The 19,420-nt window shown below is 48.0% G+C and overlaps 1 long non-coding RNA gene across 1 annotated transcript; it reads right to left on the reverse strand.

The window, feature by feature from the left end:
- Positions 1-2,878: 2,878 nt before the first annotated feature.
- On the reverse strand, positions 2,879-11,995 carry LOC108386247 (uncharacterized). Its single transcript, XR_001850523.3, has 4 exons — positions 11,894-11,995; positions 5,189-5,271; positions 4,225-4,437; positions 2,879-3,529 (listed from the first exon to the last, which is right to left on the reverse strand). It is a non-coding gene; the product is annotated as an uncharacterized lncRNA (long non-coding RNA).
- Between the last annotated feature and the right edge of the window lie 7,425 nt (positions 11,996-19,420).

The raw sequence follows: 19,420 nt of genomic DNA on the forward strand, positions 1-19,420 counted from the left end.
AATGGGTTTCATCCCTGGGCAAGTTCACTATGGATTCAATGAGACCAAAAAATGACAGTGGAATGTTCTTGGAGTGAAAGGGATTATACTCACTTTATTCCCACGGTGGCAGGTCAATCCCTAGAATCCCACCCACTCAGAGCGAGTCTGTGTGCAGCAAGCCAGGCTCTGCCTCCCGGCCTCTCTGCTCTCCTGCAGCCTTGCGGCTGTGCCACCCAGAGCACCGGGCAGAGCTCTTTATATAGACTCAATAACAACGTATTGCCCACATGTGTGTACTGAGCTAGCCGGCCAGGGCCAGGTGAGAATCCTGGCCACAGGAACCTTCACTTTATCCATGGGTTAAAGGGAACCTACACTTCCCACAGGGTGGAAAATGCTGGAGAGAAAAATGCACAGCCCTGATTCCCAGAAGACAGAGGGACCTGACACTAGGCCTCCATTTTTCTTAGCTGAATATAATAAGGAGATTTAAACTGATCTGCTCTCCAATTTACAAATTCTTTGGCATTATTTTTTATTATCCTCAACCTTGGTAAAAGCCATAATTTTATGATTCAAATAAAAATATAAAGGAGCCTGCAACCTTCTGATTTACCACCATTAGCTCTATTAATGGCTGTCAGCTCCTTGGAAGGAAAGACAAAAGTGGAAGAGAATTCTCTGGATAGATGCCAAGTCTTGCTTCACGACTGTAGTGCCCATGACAGACAGGAGGACAGCAGCTGGGGAGCAGAAGCAAGGCACTCTGGGGATTTCACAGGCCGGAGACCCCAGGCATTTTTCTAATTCAAATAGGATGAGCCTCAAAGGCCCTTCATGCCAGGTGGTTTTGAAGTGTTTCAAGCTTCCTGAGAAAGATAAAACTGCCTTCCTCATCAGAATGATTCAACTGTGGCCTTACTGCTTAGCATGGGGATGGAGGGTGCTCAGGGTCCTCCCTAGCCCTGGCCCCCTCCCGCCCACCTGTGCTGACCCCCTTTTCTCCTGGAGTCATTTGCTTATGGCTCAAGCCACCCCGAGTCCCCTCCACCATCCCTTCTTGGCGTCTCCCCATCCTGCCTTCCCGGGATACATCCCCCAGACCACACCCAGCCATCTGCCCCCCAGCAACTCCTCTGGACCCCTGGTGCTGGGAGGCCTCCGGTTCACAAAGGCTCTGCCTCCTTCAGTCAGCCCCCCAGTAAAGGGAGGGTAGCACTCCTGTCGACTTGGGAGGGTTTTGAGAGGACATCATGTGAGCACATGCAAAGCCCTTGGGCAGCACTGGCATGTCTGAACCGCTATGCAAGAGTCAGCTATTCCCGGTAATAATCTGCATGGTATGTGCTTTGCGGGATTCTGGTAAGAAGCAGGCAGGAATGCTTGGACCAATGCCCTGTCGTGCTCCAGGGGCTGAGGGAAGCCTCAGAATGTGGCCAGGGAGTGGCTGTCTTGGCGGGGACAGAAAGAAGAAAAACTAGTCAGAGCCGGGTCCCTTGAGGATATGCCCTCCCTGTGTTTTATCACTATTGTTTGCGAAGGCGCAGGGAAGGGTCCGCCGTCAAATGGTACCCACTAGATACAGCAGGAAGGAGGGAAGGGTGGGAGGGAGGGCAAGCAAGGGGGAGGAGGGACTGCCCTAGGGAGAGAAGGAGAGGAGGGAGGCACGGAGGTGGTAGGGAGGCGGTGAGGAGAGGAAAGCCTCCCACAAGGCTTGGTAATGGAGTGAGTAGCTAGACTTGACAGAGGTGAGCAGCGCTGAATTTGAGAAGGCTGATAAAATATAAGAGGAAGATCCCAGAAGTGCCATCCTCACAGCGCCAAGGTCCTTCAAGGAACGGTCAGCTGATGTGACCAGGAAGCCCACAACCAGGACCTTCAAGAAGGCAGGAAACAAACAAGGGGGGTGAGAAAGATGGAAGGTGGTAAAGCAGGACAGATGTGAGTCTCAGAAAACGGGGAGTAGCGATGGCCCGCCCGGGGCCCAGAGAATGTCCTGTGGCACTTAGGTACTACTGGGCAGCTCCCCGCGGGGTGGCAGGGGAAGTGGCATCTGCAGGGGAAAGGTGGCCCCCAGTGAAGGACAGGAGGCAGAGAGCAGGCAGGACAGTAGGACCGTGCGTTTGCCTGTGTCATGGGGAAAGCTGCACGGTCACAGTACGTATGTGAGCACGAAAGCTCGCTGCGGCTTTATACCACCGATACTTTAACAAGCCTCTATTCCTACTTGACAGTTAAGAAAATTAAGTTTAGCCCAACTCAGTCCATATAGCCCATGTAGTTATTTCTCCAGTCACTTCCGTTTTAAGACATTCTTATCTCAGGGAAATGTTCAACCTAATACAGATCCTATTATTATCATTATTATCAGTAATTAGAATGTAAGCTTTCAGAGGACAGGGACAAAGACAGATTTGCTGACCGCTGTATGCACGGCCCCTTAAACCCTCCCAGGCTCATGCAGGTGTTCAGTAATTATTTGTTCAATAGGGGACTATCCAGTTCAAAACCTCTCGCCTGATACGCACTGTGCCCCCAGCCCTGAGGGGTCTCCGTGCTGCCCCCTCTGCCACAGCAGGGGTGAGGTCTCCACCCACGTACATGCGGCTGCTGCATCTATTCCACAGCAAATCCCATGTGTCTGGGCCCCCAGCAGGGGCTCAGGGCAGCCCCCTGCCATGGTGATCATATCAGCACAGTGCCTTTCTTTTCTCAGGATGCCAGCCCTTCACTCCATCAGACCTGTCCTGGGCCTGGGCCCCGCCTGATTCCATGCCTCTCTCCGACCTTTACACACTGTGTCGGTTATCTCTCGCCACACCAATGCTTCATGACAAACAAGCCCAACCTCAGCAGCTGCCAACCATAAGCATTTATTATCATGCTCGCAGGGCTGTGCGCCGGCTGGAAGGCTCTGTTTCAGGTTTCAGGTTTCAGGTTTCAGGTCTATGGGGTGGCCTGCAGGGTTTTGCTCCCACGTCTCTCACGTTTTCTGGGAAAGCAGGCTACCCAGGGCACTATTCTCACAGGGAGGGCAGAAGCACAAACAGAGCAACAGAAACACACAGCGCCCCTCCAGCTCCCAGCTCAGAACCGGGCCACTGTTGCTTCCACTCACATTCCACTGGCTAATGCCAGCCCAGCACACCCGGGCCAACACTGACGGAGAAGGGCACCATGTTCCGCCTCTCATGGAAGGACAGCAGTGTCGCTGGGCAAAGGACGTGAAGTCGGGGGGATGAAATGCTGGGAACTGTAACGCAGCCCACGGCAGCGCCCCTCCCACACATGCGACGGGAACGTGGGCCGTCCCTGCGTGCTGACCTCCCTCTCGGCCTCCCAGTTCATGGGCCCCTCTCTCCACCAGGAGACACGTGGCCCCCCAGCCCTTTCCCTCTTGAGGTGGGTAGGGTAGGATGACAGCCCTCCACCTTCAAGACCGCTTTCTTGTCCTCTGAGAGAAGGTGGGACCGACCAGCCATTATCACAGTCCAAAGTCTCCTTTGAGATTAATCCTGGGTAAGCTGGCATCTTTACTTTTAGTGATCTGGGTGGAAATAGAGGAAAAAAACACAACTCTGAGTTCACATTAGTGCCACAAAGAAATAGCTGATGTTCCACAACTTCGCATAAGAACTGGGGCTCCAGAGGATGGCAAGAGACAGCACAGAAGGCGGACAAGGGCAAAAAATCATGCCCTCCCATAGGGCATAAGGGTTTAACAGAAGAAAACATGGCTGTTCAATAAATGTTTGTTTGATTTGGTTAAACTTCTCATTTGCTCCACCTCCACTAAAAGAGTTCTGGCCAAAAACACCACTGGGTAACTTTATAGAAAAATAGCAGCCGCAGGGAATGTGGCCGAGAATGATAACATGCCAGTGTATGAGGGGAATTTAACCAAAAAAAACCACCATTATTTATCTTAAACTTCTATAAGTGCCAACCTGGCACAGCCACAATTTTTTAAGTGGCACATATTCACACTCACACACATAAACAAACCCTATTATTATCCCAAGCGAATGAATGTACTAAACAGATTTCTCACTGAAAGGAAATGGAAACAAAGAAAAAAGTAATAATGCCTAGAAATTGTGGTTAATAAAAGCACAGAGCTGGCCAACTTTTGCTCTTTAATTTCCATATTAAAATTATTACAAGGCATGTGCATTAGGTGGGCCGTGAGTGTAAATAGTATTTTATCCACCATATAAAAGATAAAATCTTAGCTTAACTCACAGGCAGCATTTCCTACTAGTAGAACCAAATCCACCCCATCAGGCATGGTGTCCTGGGGAAAAGGTGACTTGAAGAAGCTGGAATGTTGCCTGCCTCCTTGGCCGAGGTGAGTGGGGGCATCAGGGTGTCTGGTGACTCCTGCGGGATGGAAAGTACTTAGGCAGGAATGACACAGAGCACCCAGGGATCTACGAGCCCAGGATGGCTGGAACCCTGCATGGGAGAGGGAAGATGTCAGGAGGTAAGACTGGGGAAATGTCAATGGCCAGGCCATTGAGACCCTTGGAGGTCACATTCTTTACTCCTTGACTGATGATACCAGCTTTTGGCTCATTTCAGCTCATTCATTGGATGAGTATACAGAGAGTTGGCATACACAGTGCCCAAAAAAATAATCAGATCTTTCATGGTACTACTAGTTTACTTACATCTTATAAAGTCTCAAAAGCAATGCTCTGACCATTTTTTTAAAAAGTGGATTCTTTATAAAAGCACAGGATTCTTTTCTTACTCTTCTCTGACAGCTGAGGGATTAAAGTCTATAGCAAAGACTGACTAGCTGTCCACCAAACCTGTTTCCTTTCACCATAAGACTACAGCTAGGCTAGTTTTCCCAGCCTCCTCTGCTGTTAGTTGGGGCCACAGAGCTGAGTACTGCCAATGGGCTGTAGGCAGAAGTGATGTAAGCCACATGCACACTTGGCCTGCAAAAAATCCCCAGGCAGAACTGCATTCTCTCTGTTCCTCTCTGATGGCTGGACCTCAATGCCCAGAGCAAACTTGGAAGCCACCTGTGAAGATGGCAGAGCCACCATCAGCCTGGGGCCCTGGGTAACGGTGTGGAGCAGAGCTCATTTCCTTCTTCACTCTATCTGTGATTAGTCTTCACATAAGGGTGAAATACATTTCTATTGTGTAAGTCACTGAGTTTTGGAGTGTACAGAATAATAGCAACTAACATTACCTTTGTGTTAACTCAAAGACAGTTTGGGTTAACTTTCTCATCATTTGGGGTTGCAGAAAGCAAGACTCATGATCCTGGAAATTCTGTCAAAGAAAAGAAAATGCACTGAATTTGCCAGATACAGTCACAGCAAGAGCCCAGGCACGCAAGCTGGCATCGTGGCAATTGGCCGTGCATCCTGAACTCCCAATTACATTTTTATCACCCATTTGTGCCCAACTGTTGTCCGCCTCCTGGGCCAGCTGAGGGAGCAGATCAGAGGTATGGCCTCTGTTGCTCAGGGAACACCCAGACCTTGGATTCCACCAACCATGTGACTTCTTTATAAAGGTTTTTTTTCAGGGTCCATTTATGGATCCCACAGACTTGGGAGCTGCCACCCATCAACCATTGGTATTCTGGGCAGATCCTGAGAGTGTCCTTCTAATCACTGACATGCAGGGGCAGAAGGCACTTCTCAAATGGGCATTAGGCCATGTTATAAGTCAGTGGAAGTTTGGGATTGGTTGTTTTCTGGCCTTAGTCACTTTCACATTTGGAAACTTCCAGTAACCCGGGAGGAACCTGGAGAAAGAGCAATATTTCGGAGATCTGTGCCTCTTACAAACCACTGGCCCCTGCTCTCTATCTTTGGTTCTGGGTGTTGAATCTTTCTCCTTATTACAGGAGTCCTCTCACTGGACTAGGAATAAGGCTGGATGTAAGTCCTCTAATAGGCAGCTGAAGGGGAAAAGTGAAGCTGTGTCTGTGCATATGCAAGTGTGTGTGTCCATCTGTGTGCATGTGCATGTCTGTGTGATGAGTGTGAGTATGTGTGTGTACACTGAAGCAAACTTCTGTGGCAATGACAGTTCTACTATTAGGACTTGAAAACAGCAAAGCGTTACCTGTTCAGAAAAATGCTCTGTGTTACTGTCCCCCAGAAGAGAGGAGGGCAGGGACTGGGCTGTTGAACGTCCCAAGTAAAGATGGAGTGAATTGTCGAAAACCCTATGAAAGGACACCTGAACAATGTGAAAAGCATTCGTGGACATCAAGGTCAGACAGCCCTGACCAAATCTAGATGGCACTACCTAGCTGGACAAGTTGCCTAACCTCCCCAAGGTAGAATTCTCTCATCTGTTAAATGGAGCAGCTGTTGCACAGCCGCTGGGAGGATCAAATGGGATCATGTGTGTAATCCTCTGGCACAGAGTATTTCTGCAACAAATGCTCACCAATATGGCCTTCCTTACAAGCAATGGGCCCCCTTGGGCCTAATTATCATTTAATTATTTCATACGTGGTTTTGGTTTTTGTTAGTGTGGATAAAATGAGAGTTCCGGTGGCCAGGATTCTCACCTGGCCCTGGTTGACTAGCTCACTGCACACCTGTGGGCAATACATGGCTGTTGACTCTATAAAAAGAACGCCACCCAGTGCTCTGGGTGCGACAGGGTGGCAAGGCTGCAAGGCTGCAGGTGAGCAGAGCAGAGGCTGGAGTGGTGGCAGCACCAAGGACAGAGGCCCAGAGGACGGCTGTGCGGGATGACTGTGCAGAAAGAGAGGTCCAGAGGCAGAGACCGGCTTGCTGACGGCAGACTCGCTCTGAGTGAATGGGATTCTAGTGACTGACCTGCCACCTGGAAATAAAGTTCGGTGTAACCCTTTCACCCCAAGAACGTTTTGCTGTTATTTTCTTTGGTCACATTGAATTCCATAGCAAACTTGCCCAGGGCTGAAACCCATTGGCAAGACAGCCAGCTACCTCAGTGATCCACCTGTGTGCCTGAGTCCCTAGAGCCAACTACCCTCATGCAGCTATTGAATTTTAAATTCAAATTAATTTAAATTAAATTAAATGAATTTCCACATTACACTAGCCACATTCCAAGCATTCAATCACCTCCTGCTGCTAGTGGCTACTGAGTTGAATAGTGTAGACATAGAACATTTCCATGGCCACAGAAAGTTCTCCTGGAAAGCATCGGACTAGAAAGTAATATAAAGACTTAAGAGTTATTTTCCGGTCTCTCCAAAGGCCTAATGAAAACCATGCATTTCGCCATGAGGGGGCTGCCCAGGTGAGCCGACACTCCCAGGAGACTGCTTTGGGCAGCTGCTGTGAGAACTCTTCTTTTCCTCCACCAGCAGAGGTCAAATTAGCAGGCTAAGGAATGAGCCAGGGCTCTTGGCCCTGAGTCGGGCCTTCAGGGCTGCCAATGCCATGCGTACAGTGACTAGCGGGCAGAGGGTAGTCACCAGGTCAGGTTCAGGTCATTAGAAGCCTCACAGTCAGGAATGTGCACGAGTCAGGCGCTCTAAAGCCCAAGGGCAAGTGGCAAAGCCTAAAAGGCAGGAAACAGATGGTAACGGGACAAGAACAGGTGTCAGGGATATGGGAGAAAAGTCAGCCCTGAACCCAAGCAGAAACTGAAGTATGTGAGCATGGAGGTTGCTAGGGGGGAGTAGAGCAGCGTCCAACCCTGTGTGAGGGACACACACGGATTTCAATATTACTTGTCAACATTCACAAGTGCTCTTCTTAAAAGTTGTGCATTTGGCACATGAAAGTGGAGAAACATGTTAAATATTATATATGCAATTTTCTTGGTGGGTATGACTGACATTGCTAAGAGCCCATGGGATCTATTATCCCCTTTTTCCTTAAGAAGAGAATCCCAATTTTGTCCAGTGTAATGTGCCTGATTAAAAATATTCATCTCCCAAACTCCCCTGCAGCTACATGTGGCCATGGGGCCCAGTTCTAGCCAATGAGATTTAAGGGTACAGCCTCTGAGAAAGGGTACAATTTCCATGATAAAAAGAGACTGATATTTTACTGGCTCACTCCTTTCATTCTTTGCATTTTCCCAATGCTTCCCACCTGGAAGTTTGGATACAAAGGCTGGATGTGCAGCAGCCACTTTGTGACCCTGAGGCTAGAAGCTACACCCTAATGAGCAGAGCAAGGAACTGGATGGACACTAGGTCCTTGATGACTTTGTATCTAGTCTTAACCACCTAACTCTGGACTTCTTATTACATGGAAAAAAACCAAACCTCTATTTGTCTGGCCACTGAAATCATCTTTCTTTACATGCTGTCATACACAGTAGGGAAAACATGTCATGGAAGGAACACTAAGAAAAGGGGATCTTTGGGAAGGAAAAAATACTGACCAACTTTGTGATCTCAAAGAGCAGGCTCTGAAATCAGACTGTGGGATTTGAATACTGTTCTGCAAGGGCCACTATCCTACACCAAGTCTTGGTGCAAACCAGAAAAGGAAACTCCACTGGGCTGATGCAACCCCAGTGAACTGACAGCTTGATAAAAAATCCTATCTTTTAATTAATCACATAAAAGCTTCATTCCTCTGGGCTAACACAGACTCATACTAGCATCCTGAGCTTGCTGAGCAGTCAGCTGCCCGTATTTCAGCCTCCTTGAGCAGGTATCACTGAGCAGTGAAAAACATGTGCAACTATACAGGGCAGCCCTGCCCTCTACCACCTACTGCTCGTGAGACCTGGACCAAGTCAACTGACCTCCCTTTGCCTCAGTTTCCTTATCTAAAAGATGAGGTGATGATAACCTTCTTGTTGGATCACAGATTGCAGCAATGGTTTAGAGGCTTCTTTGAAGCAGTGAATTAACCTTAAGTCCCCAACTCTGTAGTTGTTTGGCCCTGGGCAAAGCCAGTTCAGTTTTGGTCAAATGGGGGTAACAAGAGTATCTCTTGCTAAGGTGGTTGTTTGTATTAAATGCCTGTGTACCTCTGTCTTGGAGAAAGCACCCAGTGAGAGCTATTGTTAACGCTATCCTAGCCATCGTCATCACTTCTTTCTCTCCTGCTTTGTTTATAAGCTGTATCGGTCCGCTTGAGTTGCCAAATACCATAGATTGGGTGGCTTAAACAGCAGAAATTTATTTTCCCAGTCTGGAGGTTGGAAGTCCAAGATCCGGCTTCCAGCTAATTCACCTTCCAGTGAGGACTTCCTTTCTGGCTCGTGGACAGTCACCGGCTTGCTGTGTGATCACATGACCTCTTCTTTGTGTGGGTAGAGAGAGCAAGCAAACTCTTCTTTTTCTTATAAGGCCACCAATTTTACTGAATTAGGACCCTGCCCTCCTGTCTCCTTTAACCCTAATTACTTCCTAAAAGCCCCACCTCCAAATACAGTGACACTGTGGGTGAGGGATTCAATATATGAATTAGGGGTGACATGACTCAGCCTATAGCATAAACTCTGAAATCTTGGACAATATAGAAAGACTCAATTATTTTTAAATGTAGGATTTGGTCGAATGGCTGCCCACCTTCCTTTTCCAGACATCTGTATAAACTCCTCATATATACCTCAGTTAAGCACAACCACTACTTTGATTCCAAGCAAGTAGTTTTCTTGAGTTTACCCGACTCTCTTATTACTCATGGATGCAGGAAGATCCAAGTTTGACAGTCTTTTTCAACATGTTTCGTAGTTAATTTAACCCTGTAGAGCAGGGGTCTGCAAGCTTATTCTATCAAGGGCCAATAATAATAAGTATTTCAGACTTAGCAGGCTATATGGTCTCTGTCAAAACTTAACCCTGCTGCTGTAGCACAATGCAGCCATAAACAACATGTCAATGAATGGTCATAGCTGTGTTCCAATAAAATTTTATTTACAAAAACAGGCAATGGGCCAGATTTGGCCCAGAGGCTATGGTTTGCAGATCTTCACTTTAGAGGGAGCACAGCAAGGTAAAAAGCACACAGGTTTTGAACTGAGACAAATTTAGGTCCTAATCCTGGCTCTGGAGCCATGACTTTGAATGATTTAGTTATGCTGCTCAGCCTGTTTTCTTAGGTATTAAGTGGGAACATTCATCCCTTTTTTGGAGGGCTGCCATTCACATATAAGCCTGTGAAAACACCCAGGCATAGCAGGCTGCCCCAGATGGTCTCTAATGTTAGCTATTCTCATCAGCGTGTTGGAAGCTGCAGTGGTTCTGATTGATCACAGAGCAGATGATAGGTCTACTATGCAACCTGTGCTTCCCCACCTGGGGCGGGTGCTAGTCCACCCCTCGGCCTGCTTAAGAGACTTCACTCCCGCTGCGAGTGTCTGTCATCTCTGTGGCAGCCCTGCCCAGAAATGAAACACCTGCAAAAAATTGTGTTGAGCTCATGTGGGAAGTGGGCTGGCACAATGTCACATGGGCTTGTTGTCACATCAGAGAAGGAGAAGCTTCTCTCAGAGAGAGGGGACAGGGCAGAGGATGGTTGCTGTCCTAAAGGCAGGAACGAGGGGCTATGTCAAGTCAGGGCGCTCAGGTCAGGGTTTCATTATTGAGGAACCAACAAGGGAGGGCCAGCAGGTGATACTCCTACTGTGTGCTTAGTGCCAGCACACTGTGTTGTGACCTCTCCTTTACTGCCCTCACTCCCGGCCATAACAGATGGGGTGGAGAGGGGTGTAGGGAGTCATTGACAAGGTGTCCACTTAGGTAAGGCGCCATCGGCACTTGGGGGAAAGCCTGGGTGGCATGTCAGCAGGGAGCCCTGATCCCCTCTGCCAAGCGACCCCAGCCTGAGGGTGGCCGGTGCCACATCTTCAGAAGGAGGAGAGGAGGCTCCGCAGAAAGGGAGCAAAGACAGAGTAGAGAATGAGGTTGTGCAAGTGTGAGAAGTGGGAAGGATGAGGACAGGGAGATAAGATGGTGGCGTGAGAAATGTGGGGGAAATCTCCTCCCAAAACCAAATATATTTTTAAAATACAGCAAATACAACTATTCCTAAAAACATGACCAGAAGTAAGAGTACATCAGCCAGTCTACATCTGGGAGAAGTCAACATCTCACAGAAAAGGGTGAGGTAAAAAGCCACGACCGGGTGGGATCTGAGCCTTCCCCCCACCCCAGCTCATCGGGGGAGGAAGAGAATCAGAGCGGGAGGGAGTGGAAGCCCAGGACTGCTGAATACCCAGCCCTGGAGATCTACCCCGGGAGCACAGACCCACATTGCATGGTGCTCTGGAGATTGGAGGGGCTGAAAAGCAAAGTCTGAGACCAAGACTGCGAACAGATTCCCACAACCAGCTGCCTTGGGACAAAAGAAAAGCAGGGGCTTTAAAAGACTTCTCAACAGTCAGAAGGCTGCTAAAGAGGCAAGGGTTTAGGAGAAGGAACAGGTGTTCAAACTCGTCCTGGCACACTCAGCCCAGCAGGCTGGGAACTTTCAGGAGCTTCAGGCACCCTATACCCCTGGGTGGCAATGCAGCCCCAAGACCCCTCACTGCAATAAGCAGCCTCCCGCTCCTTCCTCCCCGCTGGCACCTGTGCTCAAACCAGCTGTCCCTGCCATTGCTGCAGACCAGCCAGAGGGCAGCCCCGCCTACTGCAACTACACAGCTTAACGCAAAGGCTTCTCCCTGCATGCAGCTAACCAGCCCAGACCCTTAGGCTGCTCCCTGCATGCAGTTGACTGGCAGAGACAGTGGAGACAGGCACTGAGACCAGGATACACGAAAGGGCTTTGTTCTCATGGCAGAACCCACGCCTCTCTCCTGTGACCCCTGCCATCTCCCTAGGCCAACCCGAAGGCTGCCCCACCCACGACAGCTTTAAATCCAGAGGCTGCTCCCTGCACAGTTAACCATCACAGACAGCAGAGACAGGCATGGCAACCAGCAAGCAGGATGGGACTTTGTCCTCCCAGCTGACATCTGTTCCACTCACCTGCAATCACTCTCATCGCTCCAGGACTACAAAAAGGCAGAAGAACCTTGTTCAATCCAAAATTGAGCCATTAAAGAGGGCTCAGTGAGACTGAAATCAACAATATTCCTGAAAAAGAATTCAAAATAGAAGTCATAAGCATGCTAATGGAGCTACAGAAAAATATTCAAGAGCTAAGGGACGAATTCAGGAGGCAGATAACTGAAATGAAACAAACAGTGGAGGGATTTAAAAGCAGATTAGGTGAGGTAGAGGATACAGTGAATGGAATAGAAATCAGAGAACAGGAATACAGAGAAGCTGGGGCAGAGAGAGAAACAAGGATCTCTGGTTATGAAAGAATATTTAAGAGAACTGGGTGACCAATCCAGGGTACCAGAAGAAGAAGAGAGAGAGAAAGGGATAGAAAGTGTCTTTGAAAAAATAATTACTGAAAACTTCCCCAATCTGGGAAAGGAAATAGTCTCTCAGACCATGGAAGTCCACAGATCTCCCAACACAAGGGACCCAAGAAGGACAACACCAAGACATGTAATAATTAAAATGACAAAGATCAAGGACAAGGAAAAGATGAGGACAGACTGAGATTAACTGGGGGAGCAGAGACACTCTAGAATGCTGGGTTGCCCAATCAATGGTGCTGCTTTGTGTCCCCAGCAAAATCTCCAGCCAAGCCTCCATTGCTTACCGATGTGTGGTTCAAGTGGGCTCACCTGGAGCAATGCAAAGGGAAAATGAGATGCATGCCTCAGTCCCCGTGCTGAGCAGGGAAACAGAAACCTGAGCAGCCCAGAGACAACGAGCCTCTGGGACTCCACAGAAACCCATGGACAGCCTTGGGACTGCCTCAGCGATTGGCAATGTTTTAGTCATTCACATCTTAGAGGGACAAGAGAGCCCAGTGAAGTCCTAGGTTAAGCATCAAAGGCCAGGTGGACAGCAGCCTGCACATTGCATCTTCTCCATCACTTCTTTGGAGGGAGGGCATGGGGAGCATTCAGAGCTGAGACTCAGAAGGCACCCATGCAAACCCTAGCTCTACGCTTACAAGCTGCTTGACCTTGAGCAAGTTCCCTGACCTCTTGGAGTGTCATTTTCATTTTGCATGGTGCCTGGTTCCTAATCGCCCTCAACCACTCTTCAGTGACCGTGCAAATGAGCCTGATGCTAAAAGCAGCCCTTATGCAGAGATAGGGACACAGACTGCAGAAAAGCCATGAGACGCAGGAGGCACATGCTTGCTGTGTCTGGAGAGGAAGGAGGCCCAGGGAGGGGCCCTCGTCACCATCTGCCCCAGACTTTCTGGGGGGGTCTGCATTTCCTCCCAAATATACATCTATATGTTACTCCATGTAAAAGCTTGGGATATAAGCTGGGGTCATATTGAAAGTAGCTCATAGCAGGTTCATTCAGACTGGACCCCACCTGTAAACTGATGTGCACCAGCCACAGATACCGGGATTCCCTCTACATAGTACATGGTACCCCCATGGGGCGGACAGCACTCCACAGTCATCAGAATATCAACACACGGTCTTTGGAGGGAAACATACTCTGCTCTGGGCTGTAGGCCCTGACTTACTGCCATGTGGAGTTAGAAACATCCCTTCCTTCCGTGGGATGCAAGTTCTCCATCTATAAAATATGTGGAGGAATGTCTGCCAGGTAGCAGCTAGGATTGGCCATAATAAATAAAAAACAACTGTTTGGGCCAGTTTTTCCAGAGACAGGCACTGGGGCAAGGATGTGGATCATGTGTGTTATGAAGGAGAAACCAGCGTGGCTGGAGGAAGCCGGGCAGAGAGGGAAGGAGCCACGAGGGTGCATGTTCAGGCCTGATCCCCTGGGGAGTTCTGGGGCATAAACCACACCTCAGACTTGGAACACGTTTGTCTAAAGGGAAAAGACCTGGGCATTTTGTGCCCACACTAGTCCACTTGTGGCTACAAGCTGCTGGGAGCAGAGGTGACAGATTCCCAAGGACACTGGCCTTCCCAGCAGGCAGGAAGGCTATGGTGCCTAAGAACAGTCCTCTGAAGGTGGCAGGGACAGGTGGGAGCTGTAGCAGTAAAGCATGCAGTGGCTGCAAGTTAGGGGACAGAGCCATTAAAGGGACCTGAGGGGACGCAGCAAAGAGCCAGCACTGCCCATTACAGTGCCTTGCACTGCTTTGTGGGAATCAGATTAAACAGCACCTGTTCGTATCAGCTTTTTCAGCTTCCCATCTCTGGGTATCACGACACTGATAACCACTCCTATGGCTCTTCCTATGTGCCAGGCACTGCTCTAAGCACACACCCCCAACCCACTGTTATCCCCATTTTAAAGTTATGAAAACTGGGGCCCAAAGAGGCTAAGCAAATTGCCCAAGGTCATGCTGCCAGTAAGTGGCAGAATGGATATCTATGCCCAGAAAATTGGTCCATAGCCCCTGCTCTTCAACATCATGCTGCACTGTATCTGGGTGTAGCCAAGGCCCGGCTCTCCAGTGCCCTGCCCACCATGGGAGCTTCCAGCTACATATGGCTCTATAAAATTAAAGCTAGAGCATTAAAACTAAATCAAGTTCAAAATGCAGTCCCTCAGTTGCACATGCCACCTTTTAGGGCTCAATGGCCCCATGCCACCAGTGGCTACAGTATCAGACAGAGTGGCACAGAACATTCGCAACACAAATTGCCCCTGGACAGCCTGGGGAGAATACGAATCCTAGAGAGGAAGTACCAGTGTTAAGACCCCAGGATCTGAATAAGACAGATGTGGGTGGTTCCTAGCCCAGCTTCGACCCTCTTAGCTGTGTGATACTGGGCAAGCCTCAGTTTCTTTATCCTTTAAAATGGGCATAGGAACACCACCTCCTTTTCTGTTGTGCTTATGGCGAGAATGACATGAGATCATGAGCATACAGCACCCCACACAATGCCTGGCACAAAGTCGTCGCTGAAAGACACGACTCCTGCTACTTATTATTGCTATTGTTACTGTTATTACACAGCTGAAAAAACCACCTAGGAGTTCACACCACATCACAAATGGAGAAACTGAGGCACAGAGAAGGAATTCTCCATGAAGGTGGCAAAGCCAGGATTAGACTTTCTCTTGACTCCCTGGATGGCCGTCCTTCCACCAATCTGGGCTATAAAACAATTCCACAGCCATTGTAGCTCTTCAACCTCAAGCTTTGTCTATTCGGTTTAAATACTCCATCTCTGACCAACCGTGAAACCATGGAAACTGAATGGCAAATTGGAAAGGCAGCAAACAAATTAGCTTGCAAAGCCCCACAAACGATATAATCGCTCCAGTATTTAAGCTGCAGACATCCTCTGTTTCAGCCAAGGCCTTTCTCAATTGCTTTTGTAAACCTGCACTTATGTGTCCCACGTTCAGCATCAGCCCACATAATATTGCAGCCAGACTCTACATCCATTCTCAACCCGTAGATTCAGAGCCAAACTCAAGGGAGTGAAACTTCCCATTGACCCAGTGGGGTGCCTTTACCCTCCCATACTCTGCAGGGAGGCCTCACCACACGAACAGGTGTCCAGTGCTGCTGTCTCCCTCCTTGGAAGCTCCAAGAATAAGTAAATAAGGGTGGTATCCTGTGGGTGGGAAGAGAGGAAAATTTTTTTGGAGAGGACCAAGGGGAAAATTATAATGAACACTAGCCAGAGGCACGGCAGGCATCTGCGGTAGATTGCATTAATGGTCCCGTTCTTAAGCCCTCCCAGTATCCACACCTTTTGCCCTTTAGCTGAGCAGCAGTGCTTTTCCATTATGCTAAAGCATCATTTCATGGCCTTGTGGAACTTTCTTTGGCCAATGGAATATTAGCAAATGTGATACAGACTCTTGAAAGGCTCTTGTGTAAGTGAGTTTGCTACCTTTTGTGCCTCTGCCATAACCGTGAGAAGAGCAAGCCAGGAGGAAATGAGAGTCAGCTGGAACAGACCTGCCTCAGCTCAGCACCCAAACCACCCTAGATCAAAGCAGGGCACCCATTACTCTCATCCCTGATGATTCACAAAAGCATGAACAATTCTAGCCGAGATCAACAGGGGACTCATCTTGGACCAACCAGTCCATAACCAATTCACAGAGGCATGAGCTATAATAAGTGATTGCTGTTTTAAGCTACTGAATATCAGAGTGATTTGTTACACAGCAATAGCTAGCTGATACAGCATCCTTGATTCCTCTCTCCCTTGCTTCCTATATCTAATCCATTGGCAATCTCCGAATTAATCTACCCAGTTCTTTTCCAATTCCACAGTCACCAACTTAGTCCATTCTGTCATTTCTCATGTAGATCCCTGCAATTGCCTATTAACAGGTCCTCTCACTCTCGCCTTCCTCCAATCCATTCTCTACACATAAGCTGGGATTCTCAATTGAATTATGTCTGCCTAGATGAAGAGTAGGGATCAATCTTGGAATTAAATCCTAGCTCCTAGCCGGTCAGCCCCGTCAGGATCCAGCCCCTGATGACCTGTCCCAGTTCTGCTCATGTCACTCTCCCTGAAGTCAGACCAATCTCCTTTTAGTTCATGGAATAAGCCAAACTCTTTCCCACCTTGAGGCCTTCACACATGTTGTTCCCTCTGCTTGGAATGTTTTTCTCCCTGCTCTTAGAATTGCTAACTCTTTCTCTCCCTTGAACCTCAGCTTAAACATTACCTCCCTGACCGTATTCCTACAGGAAGCCTCCCTCTGCTTTTCTATCTCAAACTACTGATCTCTTTCTTACTCCTAATTATTGGGACTTCCTGTTATTTTACTTGTTTAGTGGCTTACTTTATTCATTTATGCAAAAATTACTTACTGAGCTCCTATTATGTGCCAGGCTTTGTCCTACGTGAGAGGGAGACAGCAGTGAAGAAGGCAGACCAAGTCCTAGTCCCCACGGAGCCATCCTTTTTGTGGAGCAGACCGTGAATGAGTAATAAACCATGGCTCAAACACTTTGCTCTCCCTGGGTGTCTAGTTAACAGACCAAATAGGGGAGACTACATAGGCTTTGAGTGCTTGACTAATTGAAATTGGCTGCAAGTGAAATAGTGGGAGAGACAACAAGTACGTGTAGGCCCAGCAACTCTAGGTCAGTGTCTGCTGCACATCATTCAGTGTCATCCCCTTGTGATCTCATGCCTATTTCACTCAACAGCTCCTCTCGACCCCTCCCCAGACCTTGAGTTGGCCTGTCTTCACTTTCACTGCTGTTTACTTCATTTGCAGAGGGCTTTTCCAATTTGTCTCTGAATGGGTGTCACACCCAAGCAACTGAGTGTGGGAGATGGGTCTCCAGCTGCCCTTGTTCCCCCCACGCCTTCTACCAAGCCCCAGCTGTGTACTTGGTTCACTTCCCCCTTGCATTCATCAGAAAGCAGACATCTGCTGGGCTGCAACCTCCCTCTTATTTTTTGTCTACTTTTCTCCAGAGGGTCATGATGATTTACACCAGTTTTCATGAATTCACTAACTTCTTAGGTTGTATTTCTTCTTGTAAAGCTTGATAACTTTCCCCTCTCCAATGCCATAAATTTACCTTCTGGTAAATACTACTCCATTCAAGATAGATAATGTAATTTTAGATAGTGATAAATGAGATGAAGAAAATGGAGCAGAGGAAAAGATGGAATTGACTGGTTTGGGTGGATGCTCTAGCCATGCTCAGTAAACATTTGTTGGATTAACAAATTAACAAAATTATTAATTTGTCATGAATAATTTAAGGCTTCTCTCCTCCTCCCCGGGCCAAGCTTTCTCCTACCTCTCCACTTGATTTCTTCTCCTGAAACATGGATTGAACTAAATGCCTGACTCTTCCTTCAGATATGGTCCAGGTTGAGATCCAGTGTATTAGTACACAGACTTAGCTGTAGTAATAAAGAAACCCCAACATTTAGCTGGTTAATAAGATAATGGTTTACTTCTTTCCTACATGACAATCAAAATGAGTGGTCCAAACAGACAAAGCAGCTGTGCTCCACAAAGTCATTCAGGGGCCCATCTTCATTCCATCTTCTTGCTACCCCAGCCCCTCTATGTTGCCATCACCTCAGTGATCAAAGCTAGATGGTTGCCTTATCTATGCATGTTCCACAGGAAATAGGAGGTAAGTTGTTTCTTTTTAAATAAATGACTAGTAAGTTACACATTCATTTGGTGACAGTCTAATCAGATGACTGCAACTGGTAGCAAGGGAGTCTAGGGAATTCTAGGGAATGTTTCCTCTGGCTGAGTGGCCATGTGCCCAGATAAAACTTGGGATGTGCTATTTCTAACAGAAAGAAGGAGAGAATGAACACTGGGGAACAGTTAACAGCCTAGCAGCCCCACACCTTTGCTGAGGACCAAATTCTGACAAAGTATCCTTGCTCCTACTTCTCCTTCTCTCTGAGATGTCCCATTTATTCTCCTGCACCCATCAAACTCCTACTCTTCCTACAAAGCCCAGCTCAAATGATCCCATCAGAGTTCAGCCATTGAGAGCCATTTTTGCTCAGCGCTAAAGAGGCAGTGCAGAGCCCCTGCCCTTTGGAGAGTTTGCTGTGAGGCTTTGCACATAAAGTGCTGGCACACTGCCTGGCATTTTACCCAGGAATTGATTGAAGGAATAACACACACTCCCGAAGTGTTGACTACTGTCATGACTGATACTGTTCTTATTTTCATTATTCTCCCAAGGTTTTCATGGGAAGAGGCCAGTGGCATAGCGGAATGAACACAGGCTTGGGAGCCAGTACCCCTGTGTTTAAATCCCAGGCCCACTACTTTCTTACTGTGTGACTATGGGCCTGTGGCTTAACCTCTCTAATCAGTTTCCTCACTGGTTAAATGGGGATAATAGCGGTACTACTTTATAGGATTAATATATTTATTAAATTATATGATCCATGTAAAGTGTTTAGAATCATTCCTGCAAAGAGTATCTCAGGAAGTAGTAGTTTTTGTTATATTGTTGTCATCATCCTCATCACTGGGGAAGACAATCATGTGTATCAATCAGGCATGAATTTAGCTGCAGAATAACAGCACCTCACGACAATGGCACCAAAAGATGGTTCGTTTGGCTCCCAAATCAATGAGCCCACAAGTGGGTGGGGCTGGAATGGAGGGTCGGAAATGCCTCTAGGACACCATCTCCTCTCTTTCCTCCTCACCATCACAAGGGTGTTGCCTTTCCTCCTGGCCACCAAGGATGACTGTACCTCAGACTATGTGCATATTCCAAACAGGACTGAGAAAAAGGGCTTGCCTATTAAGTGTATTCCTACCTAAGGAAACTAAAGTTTTCCTGGGTGCCTCTTCCCACAGACCTCCCTGAAGTTTCAGTGGCCAGAAATATGCCATGTGACAGTCCCAAGTGTCAGGCAGCTGCAGCAGGGGGTTGTGGACTGGGGGAGTGGTTCAGCCACCAACAGTGACAGCGACAGTTGTAACAGTTTGAAATGTGTTCCCCAAAAAGACATATTCAAGTCCTAACCCCCCGATACCTCTGAATATGACCTTATTTGAAAACAGGGT

This window comes from Manis javanica, chromosome 10 (assembly GCF_040802235.1).
Source record: "Manis javanica isolate MJ-LG chromosome 10, MJ_LKY, whole genome shotgun sequence".
Classification (NCBI taxonomy): domain Eukaryota; kingdom Metazoa; phylum Chordata; class Mammalia; order Pholidota; family Manidae; genus Manis; species Manis javanica.